The sequence below is a fragment of the Lutra lutra genome, chromosome 17 (genome assembly GCF_902655055.1).
Source record: "Lutra lutra chromosome 17, mLutLut1.2, whole genome shotgun sequence".
In the NCBI taxonomy this organism is placed as follows: Eukaryota; Metazoa; Chordata; class Mammalia; order Carnivora; family Mustelidae; genus Lutra; species Lutra lutra.
The window spans coordinates 10,324,077-10,338,178 of NC_062294.1; positions in this window are offsets into that span (position 1 = coordinate 10,324,077).

The following is a 14,102-nucleotide window of genomic DNA, read 5'->3' on the forward strand; positions in this document are numbered from 1 at the left end:
TTGATAAACAGTAAATCTCCTGATGGTAATGGAAGGCAATGCTCAAAAAATTCACCTATCTAAGGAAGCCTTTCATTAAGATATATGTCCGATTAAAAAAAAAAAGATATATTTCCAGTTTCATGTTAAGTTCTAATGAAGTTTATAGACTTTGAACATGTATACTCTGATACCTATAAAGTGTAGTCCAATACACTCACCCTACACTTCCCTAATACCTAATACCCTACCCTTTGCATAAATTTTCTTGATTTTTGCAAATATAAAATGACAACTAAGGTAAGTTTTCAAATTTTGAATCCTCTTACTTACAAATGAGTTTCTATCTAAGTTGATGACTAAGGCAGATTGTAGAAGATATGATGATTTGAGGATCAGATATGAAGTTTAGACTGTATCCCAAAGAAATGATCTCCTATAAGATACTATTGAGCACAATACTTGGCTTGGCTTTGATTTGTATGAAAACACACTCATGGCCTGCTTTTGTTACCTATGACACCTGGACAAAAGGAAGGACTGGCTAGAGGAAATTCATAGCTATGCCTATTAGAATTCTCTTTGGCCATAAGGGAGAAAGTTAATTGGTGAGCCTAGGTACTCATCTGCTATTAGATTCCGGATTGCTTCCTACCTTTTTAGGATTCCATGGTCAGGGAAGCGATGAGGACAAGGGTGGGCTCTGCATTCTCTGATCTGTTTCTCACCCAAGCTGCCATGAACTTGCATTGTAATAACCTATTTTAGTTTACAACAAAGCAGACTTCAAATTCAAGTGTTTATTTGAGATGTAATTGCAAGAAGCATTGATAGGGGTTTGAGAAGTGAGACAGGGAAAGGAAAGAAGCCAATCAAGGTTGTGTTTATGGAGCAATTTACCACGAGGCTATGGAGGCTGAATCATGGTAAACCCCAAGAATCTGTGTCAGACCTCAGAATTATCCAGCCATGAGACAATGAAGGTGGAAAATTTTTCTGACAACTTCGTTCCTCCCTTGCTTTTCCAGCACTTTCATTTAGTCCTCCATGCACAGGCGGAGAGGGATTGGACACCTTCAGCATGTACCATGATACCAAGTGTCACAGTTATGAGCTGGGCACAAATTGAATTTACTATATGTGCCTATTTCTGTGTTGGAGGTTTCCTTGGTAATTATTTACACATCCTTTCCAGATTGAGTTGAACCATGAAGTTGTGAGCGAGCACAAACCAGGAACTCTGTCAAGTAATAGAGTACATTCAAGTGGGCAGTGTTTGTCCCAGGGGTAGGATTTGGGGACAGAGGTTGGGTTTTAAGAGTAATTTCACTCATTGATCCTCAAGACTGGATTTATCTCCAAGATATCTAAACTTCCATGAATTTGCAGCTATTTGAATTCCACGGAGAAAAGTAGATGACAGTGAAAGCCTTCATGGATTTCAAGGGGACGCTCATTGTAGAAATTAGAGGTGGCGATCTGCAAAGTGATTTGTTCATTTTAATTGCATCGATTCCGCTCTTGTCAATGGGGTAGACTTCCGGAAAATAAACCTCTTGGAAAGAATTTAAGGGAGTGTGGATGAAGATGGTTTCATGAGCTTTATGAGTCGGGCTCTCTCTGGATACCCATCAATTAGGGGTGAAGACAATAAAAGGAAAAATTTGCCCCATCTGGCTCTACATAAAACTCCCCAAGAGCTTTGACAAAAAGTCTTCTCTGCAAAGAGAGGCCGGATCTCTGGGGAGGCATTTGTTTTTCAGGCTTGTTGAAATGCTTTTCTTTTTCAGGGATGTTATTTTAGTAGAAGCCAGATGAGATGCGCTTTGCTATTTTTACAAGTTTTTAAAGGCTTAAGCAGGGCAAATATGTCTCTTCAAGCTGCCTTGTGCAATAAGCCTGATGCTAAGGCAGCTTTATGTCCCATAAAGAGTGACATTAGCCTCATGGAGCTACCGGTGATTTTTGATAATCTCGAGGATGATTCCTTAGTATCAGATTAGTGGAGGAAAGGCTCGTATTATTTTCCAATGTTTAAAAGTTACCAGTGTAAAATAAATTATATTTTGACCAGAATGCTTTTTCTCTATTTGGCCAAGTTAAGCTATGACAATCTATATTTTTACTGGGTACAGGAATTTAGGCTTTTGAGGAGAAAACAAATGTTTATTCGATAATGGGCTATCTCTCTCTCTCACATTTCTGTATCTGCCTCTGACCATTAATGTTATCATTGGGGTTTTGTGTCTCCTTCTTTACCTGGTACTCCCAACCTGAGAGACCTACTACCATTTAAAGTAACGTATGTTAAAGATGGGATTTATTTCTTCATTCAAAATTCAGATTTCTAGTACCAGTGTTTTACTTGACTCACAAACTTGTATTGTTGGATTTTTAAAATATTTCTTTGTCCAAGAGTATTGAGTAAAATCTCTACATCTTACTTATTTATTCTAACGTCAGAATCCTTGTACGATTCCTGTTTTCCAGTTCTACATCTAGTTGCTTCGCAGTTAATAGCGACTGCCCTATTTCTGGCTTTCTTGCTGTCCTTCCTTCTCCCATCTTCAATCTGTCCTACTTGTAGACTCGAGATTTATCAACAAATTAAGTTTTGATTATATGATGCACTTTGTTGGGGGGCGGTAATTTTGTAATGGCTTCCAGTTATTTCTTGAAGTTAAGGTCCCTGAGTGTGGTTCTCCATAAACTGTTCACAGCCCCCTGTTTTCTCCTGTCTTCTGTGTCATTCTCTTCTAGTCACATAACAAATCAAGATACGTTCTTGTGCTTCTGTCTTTGGGAATGTCGGAGATAGTATTTGCAAATCAGTCCCCCTTTATTTGCCACCTCTGTCCCACTCAAGCGCAGCATACACACACACACACACACACACACACGCACGCACGCACGCACGCACGCACGCTTTCTTTTTCTTCTGAAAGCTGCTCACGATTTGACCCTGGGCAGCGCCAAGTCTCAGAGTCCCTGGATTATAATGTCACTAATTTATGGTGCAGCTTGGGAAAGCCCTGACCTCTGTGAGCCTCATTCTCGTTGCCAATAGAACAAAGGAGACGAAAGATGTATTTTCTAAGGTGGATTCGATATTGGACCTTTTAAAATTTGCAATACAATAGGAAATCATTTTTGATTAACTATACCTGGCTATTATCACCAGTCACACCATTTCAGAGATTGTTTAACACCCAGCTGCTTATGTGCAGTTAATGGATATCTCTGTCAGTTACCGCCACTAATAAGTTTCTAGCTTGGAGTTTGCCTAGCACAGTCATACAGGGGGCATTCAGGAAATGTGTGTATCATTAGCATACGTAAGAACTCTCCCACACAATTTGGTTGTGTTTCTAATAGAGTTCTATGTGCTGAGAAATACAAGTACCAATGATTATTTTTCTCAATAATGCCTAGTTGGGAAAGTACGAACTTGCATTTTTTTAAATGTGTTGTTTTTCTCTTGTCTTCTCTTGTCTTCTCTTCTCTTCTCTCCTCTCCTCTCCTCTTCTCTTCTTTTTTTCTTTTCTTCTTTACCCTTGTAACAACAAATACCAAATTTAAATTTGAACATTACATCCAAACTGGAGCTCTTTCCCCAACTTCCCTTAAGTTTATGCCCCACGATGAGCTGAATGACAACATGTTGGGAGCTAAGAGCTTCATTTCTCTGCCGTATTTTACTTTTAAAAACTCCACATCATATAGCAGTGCCCAATGTGATCATTAAATAAAACTGTAATTAAGGTGACATCGGCAGTTTCGGTAATTAGAGTCTTGCTGTAACTGTAAGAGTAAAAATAACATTCCCCAGCGCTGAGATGGGGCAGCTGTGGGCTCCTGCTGATAATGTACCTTGGCAATTTAACATGACTAATTGTGAGAGCACTTCTTCACAGGGGATTATGTTAATCTCCCAAAGTTCTTCTATCTCTGTAGTTCCTAAAGGCCATATATTTTTGTTTGTCCAAGTGCTACTGTTTCTCCCTGCTTTGTAACCGTCCCCACTCCAGTTTCCTAGTCTCAGTGGAGTCTGCTGGGACTCACTCTTGTAGCTGTCTCGATGGGCTGCCAATTCTGACTCTCTGACTGAGAAAAGACTTAGGGACAGGCAGACAGAAGCAGACAGGGTGGGTGCTGGGTGGGGTCCAAGAGCATCTTGTCAACCCTTCCCTGCTCCGAGGAGTATTCTGAGTGTTAGAGTTTTTCATTTCCACATGGGTAGTCCCTGCTCATTCTTCAAGACCATACTCATTCTCAGCAGCCTTGAGCAAGACCCATCATGGCAGATAGTATTTTCATTATCCCAAGAGGCCAAACAGAAACGCGGTGGCCCTCTTGGTTTCCATCCTTGAATCCTTCCTCATCCCCTGAATCTTTTACCTTGGATCTCTTCTGTAGTCCTGTCTTCGACTCTTACTGCCACTGCCATGAATAAAAAAACTTAAACACTTCTCTCTCTCAGCCTGACTCTTGCCTTGCCCTTTCTAGCCCATTCTACGGGCTCATACAAGCTCATTCCAGCATGCCCCTCTGAAATCATGTTGCTCCTGTGGCCTATGCTGCATCTTTGCTCCACTTCACTTTGAGGATAGGATTTGATTCCATTCTAGGACATGCAGGACTTTTCATGATGGAGCCCTTATCTCCTTTTCCAGTCTGAGCTCTCAGCATTCCACATCCATACCGCTGAGTTCTCAGTAATATTAAACCACTTGCAGTTCAGGGTTAGCACTTGGACAATCCTGAGTATAAGTGCCTTAACATAGGCATCCTAAGGCACCTTACTTTCCTCACCTTGGTCCTCGCCCTGCATGACTGTAGTCAAACCTCTGTTCACAATGATTGACTGCTGGTCCAGGCACACAGCCAAGCATAACTATAGGATATTGGTTGGACTTGATGAGTGTATGGAAGAAAAAAGTCTTAAAGTAAAAGCAAGGATCTGAAGAAATAAACATGAAATTAATATCATTGCATGAAAGAGACTGGATTGAATATTTGGTGGCAGAAAAATATGCTACAGTGTCCACAGAAAGAAGTTCTTTGGGAGTTAGGGAAGGGGAGGGGGAATGACAATGGTTGGAATCACTGCCAGACACTCTTAAGAAATGGTGGACCAGAATAAAGATGAGAACATGGCCTCTCACAAAACAGCACCAACTAAGACAGAGGAAGGTAAGCATAACATGTGGTAGGGACATGACAGAGGTCATGCAGATGTATGATACACATATGCACACAGGAAGTCAGCAGCATCTTTGGGAAGAATGTACTGCATCATTTTTTAATCTTTTTTTCTCTTAAGATTACTTATTTATTTTGAGAGAGAAAAGGAGAGAATGAATGGGGCAGGGAGGAGCAGAGGGAGAGGGAGAAGCAGGCTCCCCGCTTAGCAGAGAGCCTGATGCGGGGCTTGATCCCAGGACCCCAGGATCATGACCTGAGCCCAAGGCGGATGCTTAACTGACTCAGCCACTAACACCCCATTTTTGAATCTTATATAACTGAGATTTAGTTATTTTTGCTACATTACCTGTTTGTTAATAACACAATCATTTTCTTACATTTTCTCCTAGGAGTCCATTTATTTTTCTTGTTCTTCTTACCCCTCTATGTTCAGTTAACTGCTGGTGTTATATAGAATCTTTCTTCTCAAAGTTCACCCATCTGTACTCTCTAGTGGGCTTTCAGTTATTTATTCCAAGCATCTTTGTTCATTCTAGTGGGAAATGGTATTTAGATTTAGAAATCTGGATGCTGAGCACTCCCCACTTCTGAGATGGGCAATTATTTCCAGACCTTTTCAATGGAGGTAGTTACGAATGTTTCTGTTTTTATTTTTCCAGAGAAAGTGTATTATAGGCTCATACTTATGATATGATTCTGATTCAAATTCAAATTCATTCTGATTCAAATTTAGAATTATATATATATATATATATATGATGTACATATATATATATATATATATATGTATATTTTTTATCATGTTCAGTTAGCCAGTGTACAGTACATCATTAGTTTTTGGTGTAGTGATCAATGATTCATTAGTTGTATATAACATCCAGGGCTCATCATAACACGTGCCCTCAATACCCATCAAGTTTTAATTCTTGGATTTAATATTTATATATGTTTTACCATGAAATCTTGATTAAAGTAATTCCTCATTTCCTTTATTCTACTTTGTGTGTGTGTGTGTGTGTGTGTGTGCATGCACCTATTTGTGTGTGTATATTGTAGTTTCAGACTAAGAGCATCAGTGGTTATTGATAAGCAGTATTACTCAACACAGTTTAAGATTTCTCAACTAACTTCTGTTTTGAGGATGTCTCTCGCTAGTCAAATTGCTTTGTTTTAAATTCACTTGAAGCAAATACTTCCTGGGTTGTTAAGCAATCACAGTAGTCGTTAAGTTTATCTGTTTCACTTTGCTTTTGACTTTTATGAATTAAGTTACTTGGAAACAGTTTGATCCTGTTCAGTTTTTCTGTTAAGCTTTAGTCTGTGAAACCAAAGCAACATTTAGTATAGAGCAGTTTTGTCCCACTCCTGATGTCAGACCCCAAAATTAAACCTTGGTGCAAATGAGTTATATATTTGCAAATGACATATGTTGCTAGATTTTCCTTTCTATGGGTATTGCACCATTTTTCCTCCCTAGCAACAATGTATGGAAAGTGTCTGCTTTTTCTCAATATTGTCAACCAAGTAAATGGTCAACCTGTTGGCAATAAAATAGGTGATGAATATATTGGTTTGCAAACTGGCCCCGCTACATGGAGGGCAAGGAGAGACCTTCAGATTGGCATGTGACAGGTTTTAATAAGCAAGGGACTCAGTCTACTTAGAAGGCTTTTCTTGGGCAGCTGCAAGAAGAGTAAATCTCCACATCTGCCTTTGGGGATCTTAAAAGTTTATATAGAGACCTTAACTGAGTTCAGTTATGTATGCCATCCAGATGTTCTCAGCAACGTCTTACTCTCTCAAGACTGTGTCCTTAGAACAGTTTCCTCTGCGGGAGCAGTGGGCGAAATGTATATTCCAAAGATAGTGAGTGGAGGGGGTCATGGAGCCTCCAGTTGCCTGGGTCCACCTCTTGGGTCAACTAGTAGCTAAGTCTTCTTTGTTACTTCCTCCAACAAAATGATATCTCTGAGTATTTCTAATTGTTATTTCTCTTGTAAGAAGTAAGTAAGGTTGAGCATCTTTATTTTTAAGTGAAGAGCAATTTGCATTCATTTTTCTATGAACTCCCTGTGCATGGCTCTTGCCCATTTTTGTCTTTGGGTGTTCTCCATTTTTAGGTGCTCTTTATATAGTAAGGATATAATTCCAAATGTCCTAGCTAATAATTTGTCTTTTTCTTTGCTCTGGTATTTTTACCACATACTTTTTTTACATGGCCAAATTTATTGATCATATTTTATTTCTAGATTTTGAGTCATAGTTTAGAACAGCTTTCCCTGGGCTGCCTGGGTGGCTCAGTGGGTTAAGCCTCTGCCTTCTGTTCAGGTCATGACCTCGGGGTCCTGGGATCGAGTCCCGCATTGGGCTCTCTGCTGGGCGGGGAGCCTGCTCCTTCCTCTTTCTCTCTACTTGTGATCTCTCTCTGTCAAATAAAAAAAATCTTAAAAAAAAAAAAAAGAACAGCTCTCCCTAATACTATTTATAAAATTTATCCATGCTTTCTTCTAATATCTCATTTTAACTTTTTCTGTACTATTAACCAATTATTTAAATGTCATTTTAAAAAAGTAAATCATCTTTTCTCCACTGGTTTGACATGAAGGTTTATCATACACTCAGTTTCCATCTTGGTTATCAACTTTTGCAATATGCTCTTTAAAAAGATTTATTTATTTATTTATTTTAGAGAAAGAGAGAGAGAGCAAGCATGGAGGGAGGGGTGGAGGGAAAGGGAGAGAGGGAATCCCAAGCAGACTCCTCACTGAGCACGGAGCCCAAAATGGGGCTCCATCTCATAACCCTGAGCCAAAACCAAAAATCAGGTGCTCAATCAGCGGAGCAACCCAGGCTCACTTGTATCCTTCTTTTATTGATTGATTGATTGATTGATTGATTGCAACATAAAAGTGGAACTAAAAACTTTTAAAAGTAGCATTAAAACCATTCCGGGAATCCATAAGCATTAATCTAGTGATAATTAATTTAGTTTAACCAAGATTTGGCTATACTGATAAAGTCTGATTTCTTAGTTCATGTAATATGACTAAAGAACTTCAGGAAGATTAAAGTGATAATCGGGTGAATAAATAATATTCCAAACCTCTGTTGTGAAATGATGCTTATCACTACCATCCTTATGAAACAATGGGGTATTATTAAATATGACTTTGTGGAAATCTGGTTCTTCAGATAGCACAGATAAATTAGAATTTTTTAATTTGAATTTATATATAACTTATGAATGGAAAACAAGCAAGCAAGCAAGCAAATACATCTTCAGCCTGAAATAAATTTTTTAAAGATTCTAAAATATAAATTATACTTTTTTGAAATTTAGCTTGCCACTAAAAATCTTTCATTTTTACTTCTTTTTTTTTAGGGAAAACTCATTATTTGGATCCACTTTGCTAATCTTTGCTAGATAACTTAAAGCTGCAGACTTGTGTAAGATACCGCATTTGGAAAGAACGTTCTCAGATCTCTTGCTCCTTGGCTGCCAGCCCCTGTAGGGTTATAATCTGTTTTCCTTGGGATTGCAGCCTTTCTTTTCTTTTGACTCTCCTTAAGTAATACAATTACTGAAGTTAAGAGTCCTGTATTTGCATATTAAAACCCAAAATGAGATTACATTTTCACATGTCAATTTGTATTTTTAAAGAGTACCCAGTTTTGGTGCCTGTGTGTTTAAGTCTGAGAAAACAAGCGTTGTTAACTTGATTGGGAGCAAAAATGTCTAGAACATTCCTAGGGGAACATTTGCTTATTTGTGGGATGACTTCTATTTACCACTGCTGTTGGTCTAACCTCACCCACCCTTATAGTTTTGGATCAAGTGCCATCTCCTTAGGAAACTTTCTCTGATCACTACTAACTCCACATCCAAAGCATTCTTATTTATCTCCATCAGAACAATCACCTTGTTCTCTTGAAATGCACTTTTTTGTGAATTTGGCTTCAATTTGGCTGTGCATTCCTTGAAGACACAGATGATGCTTTATGTATGCCTTTGTTTCTCATGTTCCAGTCACGGTGCCTGGCACAGAGGAGACACACAGCTTGTTTTTCTCCTTGCTTTGTTTTTTGTTTTTGTTTTGGCACGTGATGAAGTATCAAAACAGTGTGCCATTGACATGTAGTCAGTCATCTCATTACTGTGGCAAGTCATTTGGCACCTACTACAATAGAGCATTTTTAATAAATAATTATTTAATTTCTGTGTTATTGTGTGCCTTGTTTCACCGAGGCAGATACTTTATGGCATTTTGCATCTATGTCACCATACAAAGTGTTCAAGATCTAGTTGGTGTATAATAAGCTTGAGTGATACCCTAATCAGAATATGCTATTGCTGAGCTCTGTTATCCAGGTAAAACAATTAATGTGCCGTGAATATTTCAGAGTAGTCACAGACAACACAGATTGCACAGTGAATAATTATTCAGTGAAGGCATACTGCATCTTTGAGTGATCGAAAGCCTGACAGAACATCTAAGGGCAAAATAAAGGATGCCCGGTAAGAAAGGCATGAGTAAACTAATTTAAAAGATTTATTTATTTATTATTGTAGAGAGTGTGTGTGCAGGGGTGGGGAAGGGGCAAAGAGAGAGGAAGAGAGAGAATCCCAAGCAGACTCCAAGCTGAATGTGGAACCTGACGCAGGGCTTGATCTCAGGACCCTAAGATCATGACCAGAGCAAAAAGCAAGAGTCGGACATTTAACCGACTGAGCCACCCAGGCGCCCCATCAGTAAACCAATCAATGTAAAACGTTTCTAACCTGCAATAACAAAGTAAGAAGCAAATAATAATAGTAATACATCACTGAAGACGGAGAAAGTATTGCAGTTGGGGGCAGTGACTGCCTTCTCAAAAGACACTGAAGTCCTAAAACTTGTTTTGTTACCATTAGCAAGATTTACCTCATTTTATCAATGGTGCTTCTCTAAAAAGATTTTTGAAACATGTGTTGACTTTGTTTTGCTTCCTGGTACATTTTCAGTACTCACTGAGCATTTTTTGAATGAAAATTTTTCCAGCAAGGTTGTTTCATTTTAGAGGCAGGATTTAGAAGAAACAGCTGTGTCTTTGGCCTTGCTGGAAGGCCTGGGTCCAATTCCTTACTTTCGCATCCCTTTATGAAATCATTCAAGACTCCTTTGTCTGAGGGGGCACCTGGGTGGCTCAGTGGGTTAAGCCTCTGCCTTCAGCTCAGGTCATGATCTCAGGGTCCTGGGATCGAGCCCCACATTGGGCTCTCTGCTCAGCAGGGAGCCTGCTTCCCCTCTCTCTCTGTCTACCTGCCTCTCTGCCTGTTTCTGATCTCATCTGTCAAATAAATAAATAAAATCTTAAAAAAAAAACAACTTCTTTGTCTGAGCCCCACTGTACTAATTGGTAAAGTGAAAACGAGAGTGTCTGTCACAGGGAACTTGAGGGCTGACACAGGAGAAAACAGTTGGTATCACACATGGAATCTTAGACCTGAGCACAGTGGCGTGACTGTAACTGTACTCGAAGGCCTTTTATCCCATGGCTCATTGTAGCAAAATCTGCTATCTTCCTTATGTTTAATTTTTTGTTTGTCTTAAATGGGAAACATATTGAAAAATCCAGAGGAGCAAAATTGGGAATTCTGTCCCTCTCCACTTCCAGGTCCAACCTCAGAAGAAACTACCGTTAGCAACCTGCCACGTCTACTTCCTGACATTTTCTACAATCTGTGTCTGTGTTAACGAAAGTAAAATCACTAAATACTGGTTCATACTGGATACCTATTTAAGATAACTACCTGTCAGGCTTGGACCAAGCCACGAAATCCTAGGGCTCATGGAGTTAGTTTTCCTCATAATTTAGCCTGTGTCCACCCTTGATATTCCGTCTTTGGAACTGCTGACTCAAGAAGGAATATAAAGGGAATGGGTGGGAATCTTGGCATAAGTATCAGTTCCAAGCAGAAAAATTTACAGTTCTCCAAAATGTGTTTTTTGGAGGTATGGTATTAACTATTGCAGATGTAATTCATTAGCCATATATAGCTTTAGAGGTGAGGGTTGGATTAAAAAAAAAAAAACAGCTGAAGTCAACCACAGCATTCATATTAGATTAAAAAAAAAAAAAAACCAGTAAGCCTAAATCTTGCATTCTTGTTAAAGAGTCAGTCTTCTATAAATGTTACATTTCCTACCTATGTGAGATCATACCTTATGATGTTTTATTAATATTTTTTAACGGAGTAGCAGTTATTTACTTATAGCCATTTTTGCCCACCTTTCTTTTTTTGGCAAATGTGCAACACATTTCCCTGTGGAGGCCATTTATTTCCAGGTGTTTTCCTATCAAACATTTAAGTAACAACAGCTGGCCAGAACTCCAGAGAGACATGAGGAAGAGAGCCACAACCTCTGGAAATGAATGGAATTTATAAGCAGAACTAGCTGGAATGGCAGTTTTAATTTTATAGGGGGACATTGTATTTGGTAGGCACTTTTATTTTTATATTTCTCTACTATATCACAATTTTGAATACAGACCTAAGGGCAATCCGAGGCCTTATTTTGCAAAATATATGAACACTCTTATTCAGAATGTGAGGAAGGAAAATGACATCTAAACCAAAATTCTTCATTTCTCCAAAATGCAAAAGCAGCTCATAGTAATTAAAAAAAAAAATCAGTTCTGTTCCATGAGCCCCACTGCTGCATTTTACATGCAAGCAACTGGAACTGTGGCTCTTTGCCTTAAGGTGACTAAAATATAAAAAGTTTCCTGGACCAATGTAAAATATATACATTTTTTACACCCTCAAATTTCTGATATGAGAGATTAAAAATGAGGTACTGTCATTCTTCTAAATAAAATATTTCAATGTGTTTAAAAGATAGGGAAATAGTATAGAGTCACAAGACTGAGGGTTTAATATGAGGAAATGCGGCTTTCTGTTTTCACTCAATTGTGTTAATTTAGGTGGTATTAGCACTCATTCTTTGTAAAGTTTTTTTTTAAGGTTTATATTATTTATTTATTTGTTAAAGACTTTATTTGAAAGAGGAAGAGAGAGAGAGCGTGCACGCACATGAGCCAAGGAGGGGCAGAGGGAGAAGCAGACTCCCCGCTGAGCAGGGAGACGGATGAGGGACTTGATCCCAGGACCACAGAATCATGACATGAGCTGAAGACAGACACTTAACCCGAACTCCCCAGGCACCCCAAAGAGTTATTTATTTGAGAGAGAGAGCACAATCACAAGAGGGAGAGAGAACCTTAAGCAGACTCCCTGCTGAGTGCAGAGCCCACTGTGGGGCTTGATCTCATGATGCCGAGATCATGACCTGAGCTGAAACCAAGAGTCAGAAGATTAACTGACTGCACCACCCAGGCGCCCCATTGTAACTTTTTTTTTTTTTAAGATTTTATACATTTATTTATTTGAGAGAGAGAGCACCCATTTTGGGGGAGAAGAAGCGGGGGAGGGACAGGGAGATTCTGCACTAGCAGGGAGCCTGATGTAGACCCAGTCCCACAACCCTGAGATCCTGGCCTGAGCCAAAGTCAAGAGTTGGATACTCGACTGACTGAGCCACCTGGGTGTCCCATTCTTTGTCAAGTTTTATACCTTGATTTATTTTGCTTCAAGCAGTAAGATCACAGAAAATTATCAGGGTTTTGGGCTATTCTGGAATTTGAAAGCCTACAAGATGTTTAGGCTTATTAGTTGCAATAAAATAGCTTCTTAAGAATTGTACTCCTTTGTAGTATAACATGTCAGTTAGAGATGAAGAGAAGGATTTGCAGGCTGCCCTCTCCAAGGGATGCTCTTCAAAGGGAGCCTGTCCAGGGGAGGGTGCCCAGGTGTGAGGTACTCACAGGTAAGCCTTATGAAAGCCCTGGTATAGTCCACCTGGGAAGGACAGGGGCTGGGGACTGGGAAGGAGTAAGATGTCTTCACAGGTTAGAGGAGCAGTCATCTGGAAGAGATCATTAATTTAACCCATATGGACATAAAGAGCTAAAGAACAATAGTTCAAAATTACACATCTGCAAATTCATACCCACACAGGGAAGCAGCGTCTAAGAAATCATTATTACTGTCCAGAAATGAAAGAGCTTCCTTGGGAGAAGGATGGGGGGACTTTCCCTGCACAACTCTTGCTTTGGCCCTAGAAAGAGCCAACGGTGACTCAGGGAGTCCTGGCTTTAGCCCTTCGAGCACTGGCGAGTTATTAAAAGCAAGAACGATGGTTTCCCATGGGCAGAAGAAAAGGGAAACTGAAAAAACGTCTTCTTTCTGAAAATGCTTTGTAGGATCAGAATGTTCCTACATGTCAGGAGATAGAGGAATTCAAATTAACTTAGGAAAAAAAAAAAAAGGAAAGAAAAGGCACGCTGAAGTTCCACAGTGCAGAGCAGATGGTGTCAAACTGAAATTGATGTTGATGATCAATGTCAAAATATCGTAGGGTACTACTGACAGGAGGGCTGGGGATGCAAGCTAATCTAAGAAGCTTAATGATAAATTCAGAACAGAGAATTGACGGAGGAAGTACAGAAAGCGGACCTGGAGGATATCTTAAAACACAAGTTGAGCAATGTTTGACTTATTTCTAGACTCTGAAATATATTTCTTAACGAGTGTGAAACAGCGAAATCAATAACGCAGAGCCTCTGCTTATCCATGTTTGTTTTACTTCATGGAGAAGGAGCCCTGGAAGCCACTGATGGATGGACCCGGTGTCGGCATTCTGATGCCTGCACTGATTTTTGAGCCTGAATTGTCAGCACTACAAGCTGGTGCCAGAAAAGTTCCTTCATGGTGTGAAAAATCTCTCTGTCACACACACGTGTTCTGAGACATTGCCGAGGGAATCCCCACGCATGTTTCAGTCTGATGTTCAGCTTTGTACCATACTGTATCTGCA